This window comes from Carettochelys insculpta, chromosome 2 (assembly GCF_033958435.1).
Source record: "Carettochelys insculpta isolate YL-2023 chromosome 2, ASM3395843v1, whole genome shotgun sequence".
NCBI lineage: Eukaryota > Metazoa > Chordata > Testudines > Carettochelyidae > Carettochelys > Carettochelys insculpta.
The window spans coordinates 205,846,395-205,872,817 of record NC_134138.1 but is presented as its reverse complement, the minus strand read 5'-3'; the positions used below and the strand labels follow the sequence as shown (position 1 = coordinate 205,872,817).

At 46.3% G+C, this 26,423-nt stretch overlaps 1 protein-coding gene across 5 annotated transcripts in view; it reads left to right on the top strand.

Moving 5' to 3' along the window:
- The first annotated feature begins 17,642 nt into the window (after window positions 1-17,642).
- The window catches only part of LRRC3B (leucine rich repeat containing 3B), a 72,998-nt gene continuing 64,217 nt past the window's right edge, over window positions 17,643-26,423 (top strand). For 2 of the 5 annotated variants that reach the window (XM_074984434.1, XM_074984436.1), the window contains exons 1-2: window positions 17,643-17,844; window positions 18,810-18,966. The gene's annotated coding sequence lies outside the window, so the exon portion shown is untranslated. Of the gene's footprint in view, window positions 17,845-18,372; window positions 18,967-23,003; window positions 23,076-26,423 lie in introns of those variants that run through there. The other 3 variants (XM_074984437.1, XM_074984435.1, XM_074984438.1) reach the window with 3 other exon arrangements.

The window sequence follows — 26,423 nt, the reverse complement described above, 5'->3', positions numbered from 1 at the left end:
ACACTATCTGGTCCATATATAAGAGCTATTGTTAATGTACTCACACTGAGTTACTGTAGACACACATAATGCATTGTCTATAGGCCATTATTTTGCCAGATCAAGGTTGCTACCTTGGCCTCTGAGAGCTGCCTGTGAGCAGATAACACTTTTGAAGTAGACTGAGAGATTTACAATGAAACTCATTTAAATTTGCATACAAAGCTCTAGGGATCTTTTAAAAATGTTTCTTCATTAAGTAATTTTAATATGTTGTCTTACTGGGAAGATTTAAAGTGGAATAGGTCGAGAGGTAGGATATTTTTTATTACTATTTTAAAATATTTGTATAAACCCTAGTTGTGTTACTTTATTTGTATCCATTTTATTAATCAGACTTAGTTTTGATGCATCCCTTTCTTGTTTTCTCTTCTCCTCCCCTTCCCCCCGTTCCCCAGCCCTTCCTCCAGTCTCTCCTTGACTGCTGCCTTGGGGCCATTTTAAAATTTAACTTAGCTATCTGAGGTCCAGGTCTTTAGGTGCCTATCTTCCATTGATTTCAATGGATCTTTGAGACTCTGGGCCTCAAATATACTTAATCTGAGGGTAGGTCTACACAGCAAAGTTATTTCAAAATAACACCTGTTATTTCAAAATAACTATCCTAGTGTCTGCACAACCCAACCGCTATTTTGAAATAATTTTGAAACAGCAATTGGCTTATTTTGAAATAGGCCCTATGTGTGTAGACACTGTATTTCAAAATAGCTAAGTGCTATGTCAAAATGCATTTTGGTTATATCTACACTTGCATTCCTCTTTCAAAAGAGGAATGCAAATGAGGGCAATCAAAAATGCATATGAGGCCCAGATTTACATATTTCATGCTTCATTTGCATAATCTCTTTTCAAAAGAGATTCCTTCAAAAAAAAAAAGCAGTGTAGACGTGGCTCTTTCGAAACTAAACCCCGTTTTTGAAAGAACCCTTATTCAGGGGCCACCCAGGTGGGCTGGGAGGGGAAGCTGTGAGAAGAGCAGTAGTGGAGAGCGGGGCTGTCACACACGTGCTGCAGCTTCACTCTCTGTCTCCCTGTGCTCTCCAGGCTGCACCCTGTGGGGGGTGAGGGCTTCTCCCCCAAAGAAGGAAGCTCTGGAACATGCTGAGCCCTGAGCACTGGGAGAGGTACCATGCAGCCCTGCTCAGAGGCGGGTTTGTGCGAATGCAGCCAGGGAAGATATATTACAGCACTTCCTTCCCTGGCTGCAGCCCCACAAACTTGCCTTCCACTCATTGGCAACTGCTGGGTAATAGCAACATTTTCCTGGCAGCCAAGGGGTTGCTAATAAGCAGTTCGACTGTACGTCCCTAACTTTCTTCTTTTCATTTACTCCATGGTCATTTCTCATGGATCACAACCAATGGTCCCTCTAATTTTTTCCATCCAGGTGTAAAATAAATTTTGTTATGTGAACAGAGGTAAGTGTGGATGTGACTCACCAGTAGGAATATGCTGCAGGCTCTAGGGGCTGCGAGTGCACTGCTGATCAGCTGGGCAGCATTTGACTCTTTCCTGGGTGGCCACCCAAGCATTCAGCTCATAGGGAACCCTGCTTACCCAGTATTCCAGCCTCAGAGGCCCTCAGAGATTTGGCCTCAATCTGCCCCTCCAGGAACCCCTCATTGGGTTTTCCTCCGGTTATTCCATTCGGCCAGCCCCATCCTCAAATGTGGCAGCAGTTCTGCTCCCTAATGTCATGGATAATAAGGATTTCTAGGAGGTGATAGTCCACCTCATGAAGATTCTGTCTCCGCACATCTTTTACAAATTCAGTATGGCTAATGTAGAAGTGATTACTCAAATTCCTCACCAACACAGAGACAACACTGACTTCCTCAGGCTATCGAACAAAACCAGCATGGTGATGATTCACAGCCTCCTGTGTATGGAAAGGAGGGAATCTGCACAGATTGGTCGCGCAGTAAAAGTCATGTTGGTCAGATGATCTGTCCCATAGTTATTACCACACCAGAACAGCTATTCATCTAGCCCCATGCCCCACCTTCTCGAGTGGGTGCTAATGCCCACTGATTCAAAGGAAGATGGAAATGCCCTCATATTTCACCACACTCTGATTGGGGAAATTCCTTCTAATCTCAGTTAACAGTGATCATCTTGTAAAAGCTATGCTATTGCCTTTCATCCATAGATCATAGAATCATAGAATCACAGGGTTGGAAGGAACCTCAAGAGGTCATAGCGTCCAGTCTCCTGCTTCAAACAGGATCAACCACAACTAAGTCATCCCAGCCAAGACTGTGTTAAGCCGGGACTTAAAAACCTTTAGGGATGGGGATTACACCACCTCTCTAGGCAATGCATTCCGTTGCTTCACCATCCACTTTGTGAAAGTAGTTCTTCCTAATATCCAGCCTACTCCTGTCCTTCTGTAACTTCAGACCATAACTCCTTGTTCTGCCATCTGCCACCACTGAGAACAGTTTCTCTCCATCCTCTTTAGACCACCCTCTTTAGAGATCTCTAGATGCTTCATGCAGCAGGGTAATTACAGGTTGAATCTCCCTGGACCAGCACCACCAGGGATATGACCAGCGTTACCTGTAAGCCCAGAAGAGAGTCATGTGCCACCCAGCTGATTAGCATGGCACCCACAGCACCTACAGCCAGCAGCATATGTTTCTACTGGCGGTGCACACTCATGCATGTATCTAACAAAATTTATTCTGCCCATGGACGGAAAAAAATAGAAGGAACACTGGACCTGAGTGGTCCAAACTAGAGAATTTGCCAGATCAATGTAGGGCAATGCCGGCCCCTGCAATCCCTGCTGCTGGACATTGCTCTTCTAGCCCCTTGCCAGTTCCACTCTTCCCTGGTCCCACAACACTTCTGGCCCCAACCCAGCTTTCCCCATGAGTCTTTCAGTCCTGGAGCACCCACAGAGTCACCAACAATGCTGGACTAGAGAAGCCTGTTGGAGTAGAGAAGCCTGAATTAGTAATAATGGTACTATAGTAGTATTTCCCATGGTTTATGTACGTGGAACACGAGGACTGATAAACACGAGGATTCATGGTCTTTGTAATTTTGGCTTATTAGGTTATCAAGAGATGATATCACTGCTCAAGCTTCAATTCTGCAAAAATTTATGCATGTGGTTAACTCTATGCATGATAAATAGATACACTGAAGTAATGCCAATATTCCCAGACCCATGTGCTCAAAGGTGCTGTGGTAACTAGTCATGGGAAGTAGGAACCTAAATACCCTTGAAAGTCTGGGCCTCAATGTATGATTTAGAAAACTTGACCTATGAAGAAAGTTTTTAAAAAATAGGCATGTTTAGTCTTGACAAAAGAAAACTGGGGGAGGGGTCTTGAAAACATTCTTCAAATATATTAAAGGCTATTATAAAAAGGATGGTGATCTATTGTCGTTCATGGTCACTGAAGATAGGAGTACAAGTACTGCATATAATCTGAAACAAGGGAGCTCTAGGTTAGACATTAGGAAAATCTTTTTAATGATAAGGAGAGTTAAGCAGTGGAAGAGGCTTCCAATGGATGTTGTGGGTTCCCTGTCACTAGAGGTTTTAAGAACAGGTTAGACAAGCATCTGTCAGGGATGGCCTGGGTATTCATGGGCTGGGTCTACAGGGAGCCTCTCTCCAGGCAGCCTCGCAATTGCAAATGTCTACTCATTAGCATGGTCCCACTGCTCATTAGCATAGCTGCACGAGAGCTCGCTCTTGGCAGAGGGAAGGTGCCAGCAGTAAAGAGGCTGTGTGGACTTGCCTCTGCTGGCAAAAAGCCCCTCTGTTGCCAGCCCCTTATGCCTGATTTTCCAGGTGCCTCTATTTCAGGGTCTGAAGTTCTGACTGCCTTTAAAAAAATCCTCCTATAAGACCACGGTAATCTTACACTTTACCAGGAAAAGTGACTGGATTTGTCTTCTCTGGCAGCCTAGTTCTACTGGCTATAAGTTGTACACAGTTTAACTTCATGAATAGATCCTGGTTCCTTTCAGATGGGATTCATTAGTGTCTTAGCAGGATAGTTCCAAGGACCTTTACAAGTAACTCTTCATTAAATAAACATGGCATTTCCTGGGTCTCTCATATGGAGCATTTACTAATTGGTTAAAGGAGATTACAGTTGCCTTGGAGAGGCCTAAAACCTGCCCTGTAATAAGTACTGAAAACTCAGCTACAACTGTCATTGGAATAATCCTCAGCATGCCTAGATCTACTGAATACCATCATATTAAAGAATATATAAATAATAAGTTCTGAATGATGGCAGCGGCCATGATGACTAGTGACGAGATAACAAAATGCACTAGGTTCACTTTTAACATAAACCTGTATTGAAAATAAACTCTGACATAATACCCTCACTTCTTCAATTTTTCAAGTGCATGCTGATAATTTTTGCCTGACTTATACCCTCTGGAAGCAAGATACTGAATGGCTACGGTTACACTACAGAGCTCTGTCAACAGAAGTCACTGTCGGGAGAGATTTCCCAACAAAACTTCTGTTAACATCTGATGAAGTGAGTCTGTGCTCACGAAAGCTCGTGCTCAAAACTTTTCTGTTAGTCTATAAGGTGCCACAGGACCCTTCGTTGCTGTTACGGATCCAGACTAACACGGCTACCCCTCTGATACTGTTAACAGAGTGCAGCCACCAGACTTTCAACAAAACAGGCACCCGGAAACACAGAAGACAGGGCTGCCTGTTGTTGCGGATGCCCTGTCTGTTGAGAGAAACCCTGCCTCCAGAACGGCCACACAGCTTTTCTGTCGAAAGAATCTGTCGACAGCAGCATTATGCCTCAAAGCTTTGAGGCAGAACACTGCTGGCAAAAGTGCTGTGTTTTGTCCAGATACTTTCAACAAAATGTATTTTGTGTGTGCATGTTCCACGAGTTTTGTAGACAAAACCGGGGTTTTTCTGGCATAACTTGATAGTGTAACCATAGCCAATGAGTTCTACAGTGTTGAGTTTCATCAAATTGTGCACACTATAAACTGTGATCTCCCAGAAGAAAATGTTTTTTCAGGTTTACATACTACCATTTATTTTATTTATGTATGCACTTACAATATCTTAACATGTTTAATGATCAGTACAGTGCTGCAATGTTTAAACATCATATTATTCAAAAGCAATGAGTTATGCAGAAGACCTACTGTATTGATGTTATTTGTGCTGTTTTCTCTGCATCATTTCACAAGTCAGAGCTGCTTTTCTGCTTCTCTGCTGCTTCAGATAGGCTTTTAGAAATAGCATTCACAACATTAGCCCCTGCCTTTCGAAAGGGGTATGCTAATGAGCCAATTCGGCAGATGCTAATGAGGTGTGCCATTAATATGCAGTGCCTCATTAGCATAATGGCAGCCGCAAGTGCATTTTGAAAGTGCCGCTTTCAAAATGCATGCTGCTTGTGTAGACAGGGGCCTTTCTAAATGACCCCCACCTGGACTTCAAAAGCCCCTTCTTCCCATTTGGTTTTGGGAAGAAGGGGCTTTTGAAATCCAGGGGATCCTTTCGAAAGGCCCCTGTCTACAAAAGCAGCATGTGTTTCGAAAGTGGCACTTTCGAAACATGCGCAGCTGCCATTATGCTAATGAGGCACTGCATATTCATGGTAGCGCCACATTAGCGTCTGCCAAAGTGGCTCATTAGCATACCCCTTTCGAAAGATGAGGGGCTAGTGTAGCCACGGCCTAACTATATAAGTATATGGCCAAAGAGTTGTGATATCCTCTATCTGGGGCTGCCATTTACTTGCAGATTGCTCAAAGCAAAACACAACCTCTTTTCAAATGCCTTTTCTAAAAGGGTGTAAATAATGTCATCAAGAAGTGTTGAACTGTTGAGCACCCTCATTTGTCACTGACTGTTAATAAAGGCATCCATGGTCTTCATAGCTTTACCTTTACTATCTAAAGCAGCAATTCCCAACCTATGGATCCCGATCCAAACATAGGTCGCCACTACATTTGCTAAGGGTCGCTAGCTTGGTGGCTCCGAGACACATGTGGCTCTTTAAGGAGCCATTTGCAGCTCTGGATGTTGCCACCTGACTCCTCCTCCAGCTCCCAGTCCGTGCCCTGCCCTGCCCTGTGGAGCTTGGCTTAATGGCTGACAGGAGGGATTCATCCATTAAACCAATTAAATTGAGCCCCATTTCAACATGGCAGGGCAGGGAACTCCTCACACTGCAGGTGAGGGAAGGGAGTAGGAGAACTGAGGGGAACTATGCAGAGGGGGTGGTGGTGGGGGCCTGGTGAAGGAGCAGAGGGGGTCAGCAGTGGCAATGAGTGGAGCTCATGCAAGGTAGGTGGGGGGGCAGTTTGAGGCTGAGAGGGCTTTAAGTCTGGGGGCAGGGGGGCAGTCCGGGGCTGCATAGGGGTTTAAATGCCACCTCCAATCACCATGCCCCTGCACACAGCACCACACACCCACATCCCCTGCACACAGCACCACCCACACTCCCTGATCATGCGTCCACACAGGACTACCACAGATGCCTGGCCTGCAGCACCACCTCGAAAGACCCTGCGCCTGCACACAACATCACACTCGCCCCTGCACCTGCACACAGTACCAGTAGCACCATCACACCCTGTGCACAGCATTAGCAGTGCTGACACAGACACATACACTGCTCCTACACACAGCACCACTACACACACCAGTCCTGATGCACAGTGCCACCAGCACACGCTGCCCCTGCACATCACCCCACTTCCGCACACCTCGTCCTGGCTCACTGCCCCACTTCTCCACACCCTGCTCCTCTACAGTGCCCTACTTTCACACACCCTGTACCTGCACACACAGGGCCACCAGCATTTATATATACCTGCCTCTTGGTACAGAATGAAGATTTATAAAAAAATTTTCCCAGGGGAGAACCTCTTCACTCCTCTCTCCCACCAGACCTTCCCTCCCCCACCACCCGGTTTTGAATTGCCTTACGTTACAGAATCTTACTGAATTGTCAAAATAAGTTGTCTCAAAAAAGTTGGGAACCGCTGATCTAAAGTCTTAAATAAATATAGGACCAGCTGCTGGAGGGACGGCCTGCCATCTTGGCTACGTCTATACTAGCTGGCTACTTCGAAGTAGCCTGCACAACGTCGAAATAGCAGCTGTCGCGTCTACACGCTCCGGGTGCTATTTCAACGTTGAAATCAACGTTAAGCGGCGAGACGTCGAAATAGTTATTCCCGTCAGAAGATGGGAATAGTGCCCTACTTTGATGTTGAACGTTGAAGTAGGGTGTGTGTAGGCGATCCGCATCCCGCTACTTCAAAATAGCAGAGTCCTCCATGGTGGCAATCAGCTGAGGGGTTGAGATGCTCTGTCCAGCCCTTGCGGGGCTCTATGGTTCTGCACTCAGCGGCTCTTAAAGCCACAGGGACTCAGAAACCCTGTAGCAGGAAGCTGGCAGCGTGCACGCAGCAGCCCTGCCACGTGGTATCCCTGCACTGCCAGAGGGACATCATGGCAGCCAGCCAGCCTCACGAGCGCCCCTAGAGCTCCCCCTCTGGGCCATCCCAGGGCTCCCAGGCCTCCAGTCGGCAGGGTAGGAAGCGGGGCCCCTCCTGGACAGACCCTGAGCTCCGTGACCTGCTGGGGCCCTGGGGTGAAGAGGAGGTGCTGCACATCATGGGGAGCAAGTGGCGGACTGCGGAGGCGTTCGCCCAGCTGGCCGAGGGCCTGGCTGCCCGGGGTCACCCTGCCCGCAGTCCTGACCATGTCAGGAGCAAGGTCAAGGAGTTGCAGCAGGGTTACGCCCGGGCCTGGGACTCGGTCAGCCGATCTGGGGCTGCCCCCGCTGCTTGCCCCTATTACCGGGAGCTCAGGGCTATCCTGGGTCCCCAGGGCACCTCCTCCCCGCCAGCCACCCTTCACACCACGGCCAACGAGCCCCAGCCGGCCTCGGAGACAGGGTCAGGACCGGAGGCCAGCCCTGCCCCCCCCACGCCTACAGCCGGGACCCTCCACCCCAGCCACGGAGTGGTCCAGTGAGGAGGGGGAGCTGATGCTGGATGTGCCATCCTGCAGCTCCAGCTGGGTGTCTGCCTCATGGGCATCTCCTGATCCTGGCAGTGCACCATCAGGTACGTACCCCACAGGGCTCAGACCCCTGAGCATGGGGCAGGGGCACCACTTGACCGGGGCCCCTCACATCCCCACAACACCCCAGCCTGACATGGCCCTGGCAATCCACAGCACAGGGACGGTGCCACAGCCACCAGTGCCCAGCAGCACCTCCACCCATGGACAGTGTCGTGCCCCACCCCCGGTGGGAGGGGAGAGGGGAGGACCACTGGAGGGGGCCACCCACAGGATCACTGCACGCACCAATGGGGGATGGATGGGGCGGGGACACAGGCCCTTGGGGGGAATGGGGGGTGGGCCACGGGTCAAAGCTGGGTACTCATAGCCTCCCTTCCCCCTTTCCCCCTATTTCTGCAGCCGCACCGTCCGTCGTTCCCGACAGCCCTCCCAGACCACTGGAGCACCAGCTGTCGGGGACACCGCCTGCCCCAGTCCAGGTCCACTCCCGGGGACGACACCGCCGCACCACCACCACCTATTACCTGGAGGTGGCTGCCGCCCTGCGGCGCCAGGCAGACCTCATGGAGCGCAGGCTCCAATTCGAGGAGCGGGAGGCTGCCTGGCGCCGGGAGGCCTGGCGCGAGTTCATGGCCACCTTTAACCGGGTGGCCGATACCCTTGAGGAACTGGTGGCCCGTCTGCCTCCCCGCCCCGATGTCCTCTGTCCTGCCCTCCCCACCGCCCCGCCTGCTGATATCCCACCCGCTGATGTCCCGCCTGCTGTCGTCCCACCTGCTGCCCCACCCATCAGCTCCTCAGAGCAGGAGCCACCCAGGGCCGTGGACCCACCTCGGCCATCCCTCCCCGTGCTCCTGGCCCCCAGCCAGCCTCGCCAGGGACCCCAGCTGAGAGGGGGACCGGCCAGCCAGACACGGTGGGGGTCGCGCCCTTCCACCCCCGCCCCAGAACGATGGGCCGATGGGTGGCCTGCCCACATCTCCCCCCTGTACATAGTTGTCCCCACCCTTGTGTACAGTTATTTATAGTTTACCCCCCCATTATAGTTTGTAGGGATGTCCCCACTTGTACATAGTTATTATTTTTATTAATCTGTTCTTTTTGCTAATATTATTATTTATTTGCCAAAAAGAGGTGACATTTTTGTTTTTCTTGTAAATAATGACAGTTTTATTTTTCCCAAAACCTGTGTCCCATGTGCTTTTGGTGAGGGTGAGGTGTGGGTGCTGGGGCGGGGTGCAGGGATGGCCGGTGGGGGGGTCGCTCACTGGGCCCCTGGTGAAAGTACTCCCTTAGGGCCTCCCAGACCCGGACCCCATCCTGGTGGGCCTGGCGGCTCGGGGCGGCGGCTGGCTGGGGGTAGGCTGTTGCTGCCTCCTGTGCCCAGCCCTGTACGAAGGCTTCCCCTTGCTTTCCACCAGGCTGTGGAGTGTGCAGCAGGCACCCACAACCTGTGGGATGTTTGGGAGGCCCAGGTCTAGGCATGCCAGGAGGCAATGCCAGCGGCCTTTCAGGCGCCCAAAGGCTCACTCGACCACTCGTTGGGCATGGTTGAGGCGGGCGTTGTAGCGCTCTTGGCTGTCAGAGAGGTGGCCTGTATAGGGCCGCATTAGCCAGGGCTGGAGGGAGTATGCCGCATCCGCCACAAGGCAGAGGGGTACGGTGGTGGTATCCCCCAGAGGGATCTCCCTCTGGGGGATGTAGGTCCCCACTTGCAGTCGGCGGCATAGTCCTGAATACCGGAAAACGCGGGCATCATGGGTAGAGCTGGGCCAGCCCACGTAGATGTCCTGGAAGCAGCCACGGCTGTCGACCATGGCCTGCAGGACCACAGAGTGGTAGCCCTTCCTGTTGACATAGCGGCCACCACTGTGATCTGGGGCACGGATGGGGATGTGGGTCCCATCAAGGGCTCTGAAGCAGTTGGGGAATCCCATGGCAGCGAATCCCTTGACGGCCATGTCCAGGTCCCCAACTCGGACGACCCTCTTCAGCAGCAGGGCATTGAGTGCACGCACCACCTGTGGGGAGGGAACACGGGTGCCTGTGAGGGTTTGCAGAGTGTGACCCCCTCACCCAGGCCCCCCTCACCCAGCCCCTCTCCTGAGGCCCTCCTCACCCAGGCCCCCCTCCCCAGCAGGGAGTTCAGCCCCAGGCTTCCTTACCTCCATGAGGACAGCCCCGACTGTGGCCTTTCCCACTCCAAACTGCTGTCCCATGGAGCGGTAGCTGTCTGGAGTGGCCAGCTTCCAGACAGCTATTGCGACCCTCTTCTCCACGGGGAGGGTGCGCCACATGCGGGTGTCCTGGTGCCTGACTGCGGGGGTGAGCCACTGGCAGAGCTCCATGTAGGTCTGCCGGCTCATGCGGAAGTTCTGCAGCCACTGGTCATCATTTCATTCCCCCATAACCAGGTGCTCCCACCACTCGGTGCTGGAGGGGTAGTTCCAGAGTTGGCGAGGGAGGGTGAGGAGGGCCCGATGGTTGGGGGCCTCTCCTGGTGCTCCTGGGGAGGGCTCCCATTCCAGAAGCTTCTGGGCGGCTGCCCAGGCAGCATCTAGAAGGGCATCTGCTCTGCGGGAGGCAGCTTGTAGGGCTTCCAGCTGCTGCTGGAGGTCCATGTCTGCGGGCTCGAGGTCTGTGAGGCTTGTTTACCAATGCAGGGCTGCTCGTGCAGTGCAGGCCAAGTGTGTCTGAGAGGGGACCTTTAAGGGAGCAGCTTGCAGCTGCCCCAGAAGGGCTAGTGTGCTCTGTGACCCGGTTCGTGGGCTTTCCTGGCCCCTTATTTCAAAATAGGGGGCTTGCGTGTGTGGACGCTCCGCATTTCCCTCCGGGGCGGCTCTTTTCGATGTTTCCTGGCGCTACTTCGATGTTGAACGTCGACGTTTGCCAGCCCTGAAGGATGTGTAGATGATAATCATCGAAGTAGCCTATTTCGAAGTTCTTACTTCGAAATAGCATTCTGTCCTAGTGTAGACACAGCCCTTGTGTCCCATCACCACAGCAGTGGGAATGCGTCTGTGAGGTGTACAGGAACAGACTTTAGAAATGGGAGGTAAGGCACACAGTTCTAGAATTCCCCCTCAAATAAATTTAAATCAGGTGGAGAAACCTGAGCGCTTTTTTTTTTTGTTTCCTTTCTACATTTTGTGTAAGTGGTTTCATTATTTGAGTGTCCCTGTGGGTTTGTTTGTCCCTGTTTGCTAGATCTGTAGGCCATTTGGGGCTTGTGATTCATTTTTGCAAGTGACCTTCTATATCCTGACAGTTTTCCCAGTGCCATTTGAAAATTAGGCACCATTATTATTATCCTTTGCATAAGCTTCCCGTTTGTATGCCTTATGATAATATACAACACCCACCACGTAAGTCCCTGAAAGGCAGCCCAAAGCACCAATTTCAAGTAATTTTAAAGGTACTTCACGCATCTGAGTTTTTCTTAATTCTGATATAGATGCTGTCTGAAAGCTGAAATAACAGGGCTTATTTACAATATCTTTTTTTTTTTCCATTAGAGTTAACCAGTTATAAAAAATCCCAGGATTTGCTAATATATAAAACAGAAATACTGTTCTATAATGCCATGGATACCCACATAAAAATATACGCTGATTTTTCTGGTATTTAGGTGAAATCCTCATTGTACAGAGAACGGGTATTTGGGGAAAGAGTGAAATCTTTCAAAATGGTATTGCTCATCAAATGTGTGCGTTATAGAGCAAAAATTGAAGTAACTGGTATATTGGAAAGAAATGTTATTTAGGGACCCACATTATAACCCCTTATTCCAGTAACTCAGTTCTTACTAAGTCAAAATCAAATCTACCCATGTGCAAAAGTCCAGGATGAGACTTAAGTTATAGAGATGTTTTGTGCTGGCTTTCTACAAAAGTTGATTTTGTCCACAGTTAGTCTTACAGGGACAGAGCCTCAGCTGGTATTCGTTATTATAGCTCCATTAGGTTTTACACCATCTGTGGATCAGCCCCTGCTAACATCAATAAAATTAATCTTACTCAGGTGAGAGGAGCTGGCAGAAAATAGACAACAGTGCAAAGGAATGTTGATGTCTGCTTTATGGAAAACATTCAATTAGATGAACGCTTTCTGAGGATCTCCACATGAGAGGAAGAATTTTGAAAGTTGGTGCCCAATGGCTTGATGCTGACAACTGCCCAGCACTTGTGGCTCCCAAGGCAATAGTTGCTTAGATACCATGATTATGGATGTGACTTCAGAGCCTAATTAAAGAGCAGGACACCCAAGTAATTTTATTGGGGAAAATGGCTACAATGCATGCATTATAAGTACTTGTCTTTAAAATGGTTAGCAGGAATTTTAGCATTCTGTGGGTTTTGCACTAATGGCTCTGCATGGAGCAGATCAGTGTTTCCCAATTTTATTTGGCCACAGAACCCTTTTAAACTTGAAAGAATTTTGTGGAACCCCTAGTAACAGTCTTATATATGGAGCTGAAAAAGTAGGCCACAAAGAAGTAAGGATAATTATAAATGCTAAACAAGGTCATGAAATCAAAAGTAGTGTGATTGCATGTATTTAAAAATAAAAATCATATTTAATGTGTATAAAAAATAAAGCCCAAAAACTAATATACATTATACTGGCAGTTTTCAATGCGATGAGAGTTTTTTCTTCTTTTCTTGGCAAAGTCTTTTGATATTTGGTTTAATACTGGAAAGTTGGATTTGCATGTCTGGGACAGCATTCAGTTGGTTTCTGTATTTCGTTTTTGCTGCCGAGTACTTTGAGAACCCAGTTTCACACAAGTGATGAGTAACAACTGATCAATTTCATGTCTTGATAAAGCTGAATATACTTGATATAAGCCGTCCCAAAATGATCCACGCTCTCTGAGAGTGAGTATGGGAATTTACAGTGGCATATAACAGGCTGACTGTGCTTGCAGGGCTGAGTAGTGACATCATTACCCCAACATTTTAGCTAAGTTGGCATTACACAGGAACACTTTTCGTGGCAAATGAAAATTGTTTTTAGTAAAATTCATAACTGCTTAAATATTAATTATGTTAAAATCACAATGGAATTTTCTTGTGGCACCCTTATTTTCACTTCATGGAACCCCGGAGTTCCATGGAATACCATTTGGAAAATATTGGAATAGACAGAGTCTGTTATTCATGTAGACCAGAGCCCCAGCAAATGGCACAGGGCCTGGGGATATTGAGTGGGATCCACCAAAAGGTTTGGAAGTTGCAATGCTGAGCATAATAGCACTTAACTTTTAGGCACCTAGCCATTCACAGGAACAACACGATGTCTTATTAGACTACTTTATACAGTGAATGGGGGTTGGGGGATGGGTGCCTTAGAATGTTATCTACAATGACCAGCCACTGAACTAGCTAGCCAATGAGAGATGCTGATGACAGAAGTGTGTGCTTAGCCCCCTCTCAAGGGGGTAGGCATGTGGGAGCAGGCAGGCGTATGTCTGCTTGCTACTCATGGAAGATTGGCAAAGCTGCTTCTTGTAGGAATGACTCACGAGCCTGCCTTCCTCTGCATAAAATGGTTGAAGGAGGAGGAAGTGGTGGTGATGCAACTGTCCCATTATAACATTTACTCCTGGGGTTAGTCCTCTTGTCTGGGATGTGAAACATCAAGGTTCAATCCCACACACTCTGTCAGAGTGGGAGAAGGGATTTATTAAAAAGTTAAACATCATGTAAGCCATGTCAGCGCCTCCTTTGGACAGAATTTGACTGGGACCTGATCAGGTAGGCATACCATCTTGGCCCTAAAAATGAGTTAGACAGCTGAATGCCTATCTTTCCCCAGATGATAACTCAATCTGGTTCTTCAGCAGTAGATAGGAACCTGGCCATCTAAAGTGAGGCAGCTAAAACTTAAGCATCTAGGGAACTTTTACAATGCAATGTTAAGTGATGAGAGAGTTTAGGCACCTGCAGGGCCAGGCATCAGCCAAGTGACAACTTAGTGGATTGCTGTGGCCACACACCTGGAGTATAGGGTCATACCCTTTCGTACCCATCTCAGGCAAAATCTCTGTGGCCTTTCACCAAGACACTGTGGCTTTGCACTGCCACCTGTACAGGATTTTCAAATCAGAGCCCCAATCTTGGTCTTAAGCGGAAGATATATTGCTACTAAATTCTTGAGAACCTGTTCTTAGAGGTGAGCCAGCTCATGGAAGATGGAGTTCATTAGGGCATCTACTAGAATATTAATTTCATGCCATTGTTAGGAATGAAAGGATTACTGCTCTATTAAAATGAATATAAATTAATGAATAAAGACAAGGTCATTTGGCTTCTCTCAGTTCTCTCAGCACAGGAAGAAGCTGTATTATTTGCTGACTTCTGCACACATAAATATGAATAATTGGGATGCTAATAGAAACAGAATATATTGGATGGCTCCTTAATTGACCCTGTGAAATAATTTTTTTAACATTTACAATTTTTAAGGACCAATCTGACAAACCCATATTCACATGAAAAATACTTACATGTAGTTCTGTTGATGTGAAATATTTACGTGTGCAAAGCTTACTCATCAGAGTAAGGGTTTCCAGGACTGGATCCTTAAATATTTATAAACAGCAATCAAAATTATTTTATGAAGTAAGTTAAAGAACCATCTGTTACCATCTATTATTTTATCCTCTCTAATGTTCATAGCTATCTTTATAAAAGTCAGCATGTATTACATTACAGCTTTTCCCTTTGCTGAGAGAAGCCAAATGACCTTCTTCTTGTCCATTAAACTTATATGCTTTTTAAACAGAGAATTAATCCTTTCACTTCCAACAATGGCATAAAATTCACATGCTAGCAGATGGTCTAACGAATTCAATCTTCTAGGAAGCTCAACTCCAGGATCATGTTCTCAAAAATGAAGTAGCTTCTTTTGCCTAAAAACCGGCACATTCCATCTACTCTGTAAAGAGCCAAAGGAGGGAGCATGATATGGTCCATATTTAACTACAAAAAATCCATATGACATTTTTAGGAGCAGCCAGCTCTGGTGCTTACACTGTAGTAATTTTCCCAAGTAAGATTACTTTTTTTTCTGCTTCAGAGAGGTGCTGAATGCTTATCAACTCCAACGCAAATTATAATGCTTAGCTTCTCTCAGGAGCAAGTCCTGGTATTCAACCTTGAGAAGCTTTACACTCATGCAGAGATGGTCAGAACATTTTCACTGAACTGAAATTTCAACAACAGAAGCAGAAATAATTTATTTGTGATCATTTCTACTCATATCAAAAGTCCTTACTCATGCAAATAAATTACAATTAAGTAAATGGATTAAATATATGAGTACTTACCTGATGAGTCAAATTTTGCAGGATCAGGTGTGTCATCATCATTTACTTTTTTTTCTGTTTACAAAACCATAAAAGTTGCTTAAATTGCAGTCTACTGAAAGAATTTCAGTTTTAAGGGACACTGCCACATGCATAAGTTTTTCTTTTACCTATTCAATTTTTTTTTTGGTTGGCCAAAAGAAAACAGCTGTGATTAGTTTCTGTACAATGACGGTTTCTGTTTAAATTTTCAGCAGTGAGTAGGCTTGGAAGGATTAGATTTTTATTGGTAAATGTCAAATGCCAATGTTACCATATACACAATCCACCCAACAAATATTTCTGTTGATAAGCAAAATTTATTGATAAGCAGAAAAATTTTGATTGAGAACTTAACAGAGTTTGGTATGTCGCTAAAACTTGACATAGGATGTTGACATTTTGTGTTTGAAAGATTATAAAGCTTTAATATTTTGATCTCAATGTCTGTTATTTAAATATCTGCCACCTCTATTTTTGATCCCCCATAATTTCTTGGAACTGTGGAAATACAAATCAATACAAATAAAATTAAATCCCATGATATTTTGCAAAGGTGAACATTTAAAGTGACAATATTTAAATTAATATCTGTAAAATTATATAAAAATTGAATTCTGACAGGTCTACCACTAAGTCTCACTAAAATAGCAGCTTTGAAATGTCTATGGTAAGAATACCAGGGATGTGAGCATGAACAGCCATTCCAATTGAATGCATACATAAGATGGGTTTGTGGGGTCATGCACATTTGTCTAGTGCTGACATCCTGGAGACTGAAAATATAAACATGAGCTGTTTTTTTGGGTGCAGTTATCCCAATATGTTGCCTTTTGGTTTATTGTTCTCAACTTTGATTAATATTTCTAAACACTCAAGATTATCTTAAAACTAATCCAGAGTAAGCAAGTCTCAGTCTAAATGTTGGCCTGTCTGCAAATCATTTAACATTTGGTCACCTATTTTTTTTTTTTTAAATCAAATGATGTGCACCTTTGGTCATTGCCTGCCTCAAACAAAGTTTGAACAGGTGAACTGAAGGTTGAAAGGATCTATAGCCCTTTGTGGACTGGCCAAGGGCTCCATTTTCTAACGCATTTTAGTTTTAATAAATGCAAAGCATATCAGCTAGACAAAATCTAGCAGAGTTCTAAATGAAAATTCATATTCGTATATTTTTATACTGGGCAAATCTTTAGGGATAAATGAAGGCACAAAGCAAGAGGAAGATGTAAGAATTTATTGTCTGTTTCTCAGCGAAACTGACAAAAGTTATATCAATGTCCCTCATATTTATCATTTATTTTTGTAACTTGAGTGTACATGAGCTTTAGTGTACATAGAAGACATATAGCCAGTTTGGAGGTCATTTAGACTCTTCACAAGATACCATAAGCATGGTGTATCCCCCAGTTTTTGATTAACGGAATTTATCATCTAAAGGCCTGATCCTCAAAGCCTTACTCAGATAACTCAGAGAAACTACTCACAGGAGGAAAAATGACTGTGTAAAGGTGGGCAGTACCGAGCATTAAGCTGTACACTAAACAGATTGAAGGAAGAGAGGAGGATACAGGATATCTTGTTCAGCACGTGGCAAGTCCATAGGAACTGGCATAGCCGTGGTCCATCTACTCTACCACTTTGTCTCCAACAGTGACCAACAGAAGTTTAACGTACTGATTACACAGTTACACTGGAGGCGGCCATTTGCTTGCAGCCAAACCAATAAACTTTCTAGGCAGCCGCAGTAAATCAGCCCCAGGCATTTCCAAACGTGGCACGGGTGCAGCGTCCACACGACTACTTGGCAGAAGTCAGGGGGGAATCAAGCGGCCCACTGGGGCCAATGACTAAGATTTAAAACGCCCAGCTTTTTTGGTAATCCCCGCTCTGCGAGAGGTCTTGGTGCTCTTCCAAGGGGGTGAGGGACCCGACACCTTCAACATCTCGGCAGGAGCTACACTGCAGCCCGTCCCAGGAGGGCGTGCACTAAGGCAGGGCTCGCTCACGTGCACCGCTTTTACCCGGCAGGGTGAGGTCAGCGGGAACCCCCCCCTCCCCCGCACGGGGGAGTTGGAGAAGGTGACTCCGAGCGTGGGGAGCCGCAGGGGGCGCTCCTGCCGCCAGCTGAGCTCCCGGAGGCAGGCCCAGCAAACCCCACCCCCGAAGGCAGCCGGGAGCGCGTTGCCCGTAGCCTGGGAGGAAGGCTCCTCGCCGCCGCCCGGCTCTGCAGCAGCGCTCGCTCCTCTCCCTGCTGCCCGGGCGGCGGCAACCCGCAGCGCCGCGCTGGTCCGCCGGCTGAGAGAGCCGCGGGGCAAAGTGTGCGCGGCCCTTGCAGCCCGGCTCCCGCCGCTCCCATGGAGCCGCGGCCAGGCAGGCACCGGAGGCGTCAGGCGAGGTAAGGCGCCGCCGCCTGTTGCATCGCCCCGGCACGCAGCGCGCGGGGGCCGCTCCGCCGGCGCCTCCCAACTCCGGCAACTTTTGCAGGCGGGCTTGGGTGGCTGCGCCCGCTGCCCCCGGGGTGTCGCCTTCCCGCCCCCGTATTTTTCTCCTGGACGTGACCAAGCCCTGTCCCAGCGCCGGGCGGAGGCTAAGGCGAAGCCCGTGTGGGGGCTCAGGGCTGGGTGGAGCAACAGGCTGCGGGCTCGAGCTCGAGCGGCTGCACCGCGTGCGCCTGGGCTGCTCCCGTGGGAGGACACGGGGGCAATCCCCGGGAGCTGGGCTGTGGAGGAGACGGTGCGAGTCGGGCTGGGGCGGGGGAGAAGCGAAGCCTGGGCGGTTGGGGGCGGGCTGCCCCCTCCCCGCTGTAGCGCTGTCTGGGGAGAGCGGGCCGGAGCGTGGCCTGGGGGGGGGGGGTGACGGGGGCAGCCCCACCCCAGCCCTGAGGCTCGGAGCAGCGGGGATCAGACGCCCGCTGCCCGACTGGAGCCCCGGCCTCCTAGCTGATTCCCGCAGCTGGCGGGGACCAGCGACGCGCGGCAGGCCCGGAGGCGGTAGGTGGGCAGCGAGGCAGGGCGGGGTAGGGCTGAACAGCGGAGGGCAGGCTGCGGGAACCGGCCTTAACCCCGCCCCGCCCCCGGGGGCTCTGGAGCAGGAAGAGGTTGACAACCCCCTCCCCTAGCAAAAGGCGCCTTTTCGAGGCGTGGCCCTTGGTTGGCCTCCGGCCCGCGAGGGACACGCTCGGGTGCGGAGTGCCGAGCTCATCAGCATGCCAGTGGCGCCGGGCGAGCGAGCCGAGCGGAGCGGCGCGGAGTGAGAGAGGCGCGTGCAGTGGGCAGTGCGCGCTGAGGATGGCGCATGGGGAGCGAGGGGACAGAAGCTGGCTGTGCTGCCTTGGGATTTTTCCGCTTTGAAACCTACCAGGACCGGTGGCTACGAAGCGCGAAGCAGGCGGTGGTGGTGAGGATGGTGAGGAAAGGCTGGTTCTAAATGACTGGGCTGCGGCTCCCTCTGAAAACAAGCAACAAATGGCAGCGGGCTGTGGCCGGGCTGCAGCAGCAGCTGCAACTGCTACTCCCAGGTGAGCTGCAAAGGCTCGGCTGCAAGCTGCAGCTTTCCATGCATGCGCCTCGCACTCGGCTCGTATGGACCCCCTCTACTCTAGGGTACCTGAGCTGGGTTAGTCAATGGCTCAGGGTGCCAGTGGATGAGCAAGGGATGTGTGGGTGCTTCTTTAGCTGTTCGTATATTGCACTCTGTCCCCTTGTACAGAAAAGCCGAGGGGAGTTTGTTCCATTGTGCACCCTGTCTCTGTGATGTAGTAAAATATTAGGGCAGCACAATGTACTCAACAGGATGCTGTCTTGACTTAAACCTTGATGTTTAGATAGACATGACATTTCAATTTGCAGTAAGTAGGTACAGAGATCATCAGTATGTGGGAAAATTGTGTGTGTATGTAGAGAATTTGATGATACCCATCTGTATGTTACTGTTTTGAAGACAATGTACATATCCAAAAACTTATTTCTTTAAAATTTGGAACCCAATCTTATGCCAAATGCAGTAGTAGGTTTTTTTTTTTGGCACTTTTCCAGAAAAATAAAACATTTTTTAGACTTCTCTCAACTTGCAGCCTGAATGACATGGACATTTTATCAGTATTTGTCAACTGGTTCATTTTGCAAGACAGAAGGAATGGCATGATTACAAAATACAAATAAGAGTGTAAACTTCTTCAATTTACCAAATATTTACACAATTGAACTGAAAATGTTCAAATAGTATATAAGGCTTACCTTAAGGAATTAAGCATATGACAATTTATACATCTGCAAAAAATTACAAAATTGTGTATCACCTTAAAAAAGAACTCTCCCCCCCACCCCACCCCAAAGTAATAGCCCTGGAAAAGTGTTCCAAATACTTGGATTAAAAGCTAAAATAATTGAGTGTAAACTTTGAATGGAACAAATCTCATCTCAGTACTGAAAAACGATTGCAGTAATTTCTTGGTGTTAAACCACTTAATGACTTGTATAAATTCAGATTGTAAGAAGCCTGTTATGCCTTGTTGGAAGTGGAATCGGAAGCCTTTGGCATGGAGTACGAGAGTATTCACATGGTTTACATTTTGCTATTTTAAATGTCACCAAAGAAAGAAGTATGCAAAGTGAGTTTATGCAGTACTTTGATTTGGAGAGAGAAGCCAGATTGAGTAAGAGTGGTATAAACTAACCCACAAAAACCTTCAGTGTAATTCAAGGTGAATCAGTGCCTTGTTTTGTATGGTCTTATTTAGTAGTCATCTTGTTCAGAGTATCAGTAGTAGTGAAGAAGTTATTAAATCCACTCTAACCCTTATTCACAGATGTAGTCGTGGGTTTCAGTGTGATTACTCACAGCTAGAATGATTGGGCCTGCTGTGAAATAGTTATGATGTGGTGTTAAATAGGGACCTGATTCTGTTAAAATTTTTAAGAAAACTCTCACTTCACTTAGTAAAACCAGAGATAGAACTGAGTTCGTACATCTTTGTCCATACATCGCTGATAGAGAACTGAGGCTCAGTCCAGCTCCCAATAAAGTCAGTTGCAAAACTTCCTTTAACATTAGTATGATTTTATTTTATTTTTTTTATTAGTGGCATTGAGTCTGCTTAGCACCTTGCAGGAGGTGTTCAGAGCCTTGTAGGATTGAGCACTTGGTGAGATTTTGTTTACTAGGAGACATATCCTGCTTGTAGCTTTCTTAGCAGTGAGAAATATTAATTCTTAAGCAACATGAATTGCTTCAAATGGGAAACTAATGGAAAAAGAAGACATTTCATTAGAAAGAAATAAGAAAATAAGTCAATGGGAGCTTTGTCATTGATATTGATGGGCGCACGATCAAGGCTTGTATACGCTTACTTTGAATTAATTATTCATATATTTCCTTAGCCATTTAATTTAAAAAAACAAAAGACTAGACTAACCTTTGTGCTATTTTGACAGTGTTCTGCTTGCACTGAAGTCATGATAGATCACCAGTGACTTCAGAGCAAAGGTGATGAGGCTCAAATGGCTTGTCATTTCAAGAATCTCAACTTTAAATTGCAATAAATTAAAGACCCTGGTGTTTGAACCAAGAGAAAAGTAATATAAAATAGTCTTATTTAGGTAATTAAAGTAGCAAATTATGTTTGTCTTACTTATGTAATTGGTCCTATTGACTTCAGTGAATCACTTTTGTTACAAAGCATGCAGGATTTAGCTCACTATCGGCAAATTTAGAAAGATACTAAATGTTCTAGTTGAGAATGAAAGTAAGTAAGATGCAAAACATTGGTAAACGTTCATTATCCCAAACTGCTTCATGTAATGAGAGGAATAAACTGTTAAGTATTCTTTAGAATCAGTTAAATGTATGCACATGGTTTTAAGGTGATATTTCTCTATTTTGTATGGGGTGACCCGCTGTTGACTTCAGATTAGTTCCCATTTAAGAAAGAAACTTCATTTATGTTTACGTATACGTCAACAGTTGTACTTGATACGGGGGGGAGGTGGGGAGAAACTTAGTTAATAAATGAAAAGCAAATGTCTTGCTGTGCAACTCACTGTTGTCTAGCTGTATAATTCATAAAACAAAATGTCGAAAGGCAGAAAGGAATCTGATTCTCAAACACTGTAATTAAACATTTTTGTTTTGAACAAACAAAGAATGAATTAGTTGAGTTTATGGAGTTTGTAGTCCCTTACCATGACCTCCTTGAACAATTACATTAAACAAGTTCTGATAATTTTTAAAAAATAACTTTTGAAACATATAGCTTTGCTAGGATATTTGTGCTCTTGTGTGAACCAAAAGTCAGCATTCTACAGAAACTACAAGCAAGAAATTGTAGAAACTTGCTAACTAACTTAATAAACATTTTTAAAAATGGATAACTTATAAATACATGGGTGTTTGTATGGTAGTATTTAAATGTAATATATTCTAGGTAGAACACAGTTGAATTTGGAGATCTAGTCTTATAGTTATCTTGAGTCTATTTTGTTGGCTTTGGTCCAGTGCATTTGATGGAATAAATTGTTTGTTTCTTCATGGGAAGTTTGTAAAGGTGATTCTGGATGTGCAGCACATTCAGGATCCCATCCAAAACAAAGCATATTGTTCAATCAGAAGCAGTATATGCGTTCCCTTAACACAGGGATCTGCAACCTGTGCTTCTGGAGCCAGAGAAGTCTTTAAGGATTACTTTATGGCTGTCAGTGCTATAACTGGAAAGTGTAAAAAAAAAAAAACAAACAAAACAAAAAAACAAAAAAAACCAACCTCCTGATTATTTGATAATCAGTGAACGTCTAAAAGCCCAACAGTGAACAACTCCTATCTAAATAGCAAATGATGCGTGATCTCGAAATATTGGATAACATCCCCTTTAATATGTGCAGTACATTGTGGGATATAATACGGTATCTTTTTTGTGTTGCTAATAGTCTTGATTTTGAAAAGGAAAAGGAAGTTTGCCCTTCACAGCAGGAAAGCTGCAACGCACATTTTAAGAAAGAAAACTTAAACATTTTAAGTAAAATTGGCATTATTTAAAATAGATTTGGGGATGAAAGTCAGGAAGGTACTGGTACAAACACATGTAAAGTGTGAGGAAATAGAATATATAAAAAGTTTGTGAATGTCCTGCAGTAAACATGTATCAAGTTACAAATCATTGTGTGTTCACTGTTCTTAAAATAGGGGTTACAAAGAGTATGGTTTGATGTTATTTATTAAGGACAATCTCATATTGTCATGCATTGAGCTATTGTTTATTAACTGAATTTGAAAAAAAAGGCTCATCTTGCTATTTTGGATGCTGACCCTGCCTTAATGCTTTCTCAGCCCTTGATTTACACAAGTGCAGTAACCTTTGATTTAACGGACTAATGGGGGGAGGGGTGTCCATTAATTTCGAAAGTGTGTTATATTAAAATGGTTATATTGTGTGACCATGTACTTACCTTCCCAGCCCATCACTCGCTCCTGTCCTCTGCACCCCTACCCACCCTTCCTTTCTCCTGCCCCATTCTTCCCCTCACACCTCTGTCTCCCTCTCTTAAATACCAGGAGAAGAGCTGAATGCCCGCCTGGCTCCTTCCACCCCTTGCGGCTCTCAGTGCTGTGGCTCCTGGCTTCGCCCACGTGAAGGTAGAGTGTGGCCACCACCAGCCTCCCAGCAGACTGACACCATGGCCGCTGCTCTGTGCTCTTGCAGACAGTGGTGGCCGGGTGCCAACACGCTCCATGCACATGGGGCTGTGGGAGGAGATCTTCTGCACCCTGCCACAGCCCTTCCCACGGCTTCTGTGGCCCCAGCCACTGCGGTGGCCCCTCCAGCCCTGATGGCCCCAGTTGCTCCAGCAGCTCCTCCAGCCCTGGCAGCAGTTCTGAGTCTCCTGCATTTATTTTGGAGGGGCAAGAGGGCTGTCAGACAGTGTCCATTATTTCCAAAGTCCATTATATCGGGGTCTGTTAAATCAAGGGTTTACTGTATTAATTGTCAAACCCAGTACAGCGGAGGCTCTCCTTATTTAACAGTGATTAGGGTGCATGTCCTTGATTCATGAGGATTTGTGAATGTAATAGTTGTCTGTAAGCATAATTGGTGGTTTGCACTGTGCACTTCTGGACCCTACTGACCAACGTGGGCCGCAAGCATATTTTATGTAGGGGCTTCTGTAGAACTTGAAAAGTATTACACACCCTGTTTGCTGCTAAGTCACATACAAAATTTCAGGCTCTACCAGCTTTCATTCTTTTCCATTTTTGTCTCCTTGATATATATACACACTCGAGTATATTCACGAATCAGAGGTTATTACTTGTTTAATTTTCACACTGATTTCAAAAGTTTGGCATATGTCCAAAGCTCTGTATTCTGTTGCCAAGGTAGAGGCAGTAGCCGAAGTAAACTGATGGGTCTGTCTCTGGATGGTGCTCTTCTGTTCAGGTGAAAGATGGAGAGAGAAGAAAGCGTGGGTTGTTGCAATGGGAAATGCAGGAAAGGGAAAGTGAGAGACACCTTGGGGTTTATGACCATACTATGGTCTCTAATCCTTAGAGACGAATGAGGGCCTAATGGTTAGGATGCAAGCAGGAGTTCTGGCTTTGGTTCTCTGCCTCATCACAGGCTTTTTGCTTGACCTTGGGCAAGTTAGTGCATCTTCGTATGTTTCAGGTCACCACCTATAAAATGGAGATAATAGTACTTCCCTGCTTTAACAGTTGTGTTGTGAAGCTGAAATGTATTAAAGATATGCTCAGGTGCTACTGTAATGGATGTAATTTAATATCTACACTACCAAGGTTTGTTGACAAAACAAAAATCTCCAGAGGGTGTTCATGCTTATGCCCTCTGTCACCTGAGGATGGCCTGCAGGGGGACAGCGGGGGCAGGGCACAACATCATTGATGGTGGGAGCAATGTGCAGTGTTGTGGGAAGGTGGAGCTGATCCCTGCATATTTGGGTGTTCCCTCGGAGTTCTGCCAGAGCATCCTCAGCTGCTGGGAGTGGCATCATAAGTAGCTCTGTGAGCGGTCTGTGCTGAGGCATATCCAGGCACAGCAGTTTGCCTACTTAGCTCTGCAGCAGCAGGCTGCGTGCCCCTGTGTTCCTCCTGCTGGGCAGAAGAGAAGCATTCCAATGACTTGGTCCTTGTTTGTTTCCCAGATAGAGCTGCTCACTCAACTGTCAGATACTTGCCAGACCCATAACTCAAAAGGGGAGTGGGTGCATGCCTGCAGGTCAGGACGGATGAAACACTAAGCAGAGCCATTAGGGCAGGCATTGTGGGATACTGGAGGATGCTGTTTGTTTTGTCCACAGAAACAGCTATGTTTACATTGAACATTTCTCAACAAAAAGAGAGGAGAGAAGGAGAAGTTCCTGGGGGCGGCAGGGTGGGGGAGGGGGGGAGAGAGAGAGCTCTTTGATTTGCGGAAACTTTTTTTGCCCCCTACAAAAGCCCTGTTGCAGTGTGAATGCTCTCCCTGTTATAACCAAAAGGCAGTTTCTGGCAATAAAAGTTGGTGGCATAGACATACCCTTAAATTCCAGGTACATGAGTATATTTTATCCCTTCCCTTAGTATAGGATTGTATTAACTTACCTCAATTATCTGGCAAAGATGAAACCTAGGTTCCTACTATGGCTTCATTTCACCTAGCTAAAGCAAGTGACCAGGTCAAGTCATCTTTTAAACATGATTTTTTAAAAAAAATTTTAACTAACATTAAACAAAAATGACAGTGTTTTAATCCAGACAGTGCCTTAAGGAAACAGTATACTGCCTCAGATGGCTGAATTGAAGTGAAAGGTGTCAATGCAAGGGAGGGAAATGGAGGAAGAATGAAACAGCAGGAAATGGGCAGAAAGAGGACTGAGATAAGAGGAGACTGAGAGGATGCTTTTGAGGCCTGAAAACAGCCAAGAAAAGGAAAAAAATATTAATAAAGAAAAGATAAATGAAGAAACTGAATGAAAGAGACCCAAGAGCAGGAGACCAGAGAATACAAACCAGTTGGCGGGGTGGGGGGAGGGGGGAGAAGTAGTAGACAGAAAATTTATGGAAACAGATGGGTGGAGAGAAAAAAAGAAAGATGCCCAGAAGTTTTAATCTGGAGAATGTTACCTTATTTTCTCATACAGCAGTACTTCTGCAGTAACAGATGGCCACATTGCAGTCATAATGTAGAAGGCTGACAGAATGCTCTGCTGTTGAGGGGTCAAGTCACATTTTTGCTAATAGTTACCATTGGTCACATAAGTTAATGGGGTATGCATTTTTAAGTGAGCAGGTCATTTTAAAGAGAGATTTTTGTGGATGTTGGTAAAGCTATCTTTATTAGCAGTTGTACCATAAAACAGTTCACAATTCTTTTGTGTTAAGATTGCAATGAGGTTGAACACAACGGCTGGTTCTATGCTTGCCCCCAACTTTGAAGGGGGCACGATAATGAGGATGATGGGCGATTACTAGCGAAGTGCTGCGGTGAATATGCAGCACTTCATTAGGCTAATTCTCTCCCGTGGCAACTTCAAAGTGCTGACATGCGTGTAGCTGTGGGCACGTCAAAGTGCCCGCAGTACACTCATGCCATATCCGTAGTAGGCTATTGGAGCATAAAAATGTAAATGCACAGCTATAACATAAGGGGGCATATATTTAGATCTTATTACATATGTAGTGTTAGTTTACCAAACTTCATTTTAAATAACGTAGAATATTTATGTTCAGAACAATGGGTTTCAACACTATCTTGGTTTATGGCAGGCGTAGGGAACCTTTTTTTGGGTTGGGGTCACTGACCCACAGAAGAATGTTGGGAGTTGTGCAAAGGTAAGGAGCAAAAAGGAAAAGAGAAAAACACCAGTCTTTACTGATGTGGCCTCAGGTTGTGATGCCTCTCTTCCCTGGTGCTCTAGATCTGTGATTCAGGGTTTCCCACAAGCCAGATTAAGTGCCCAGGTGTCCTGGGGCTAGTAGATTTTGTGG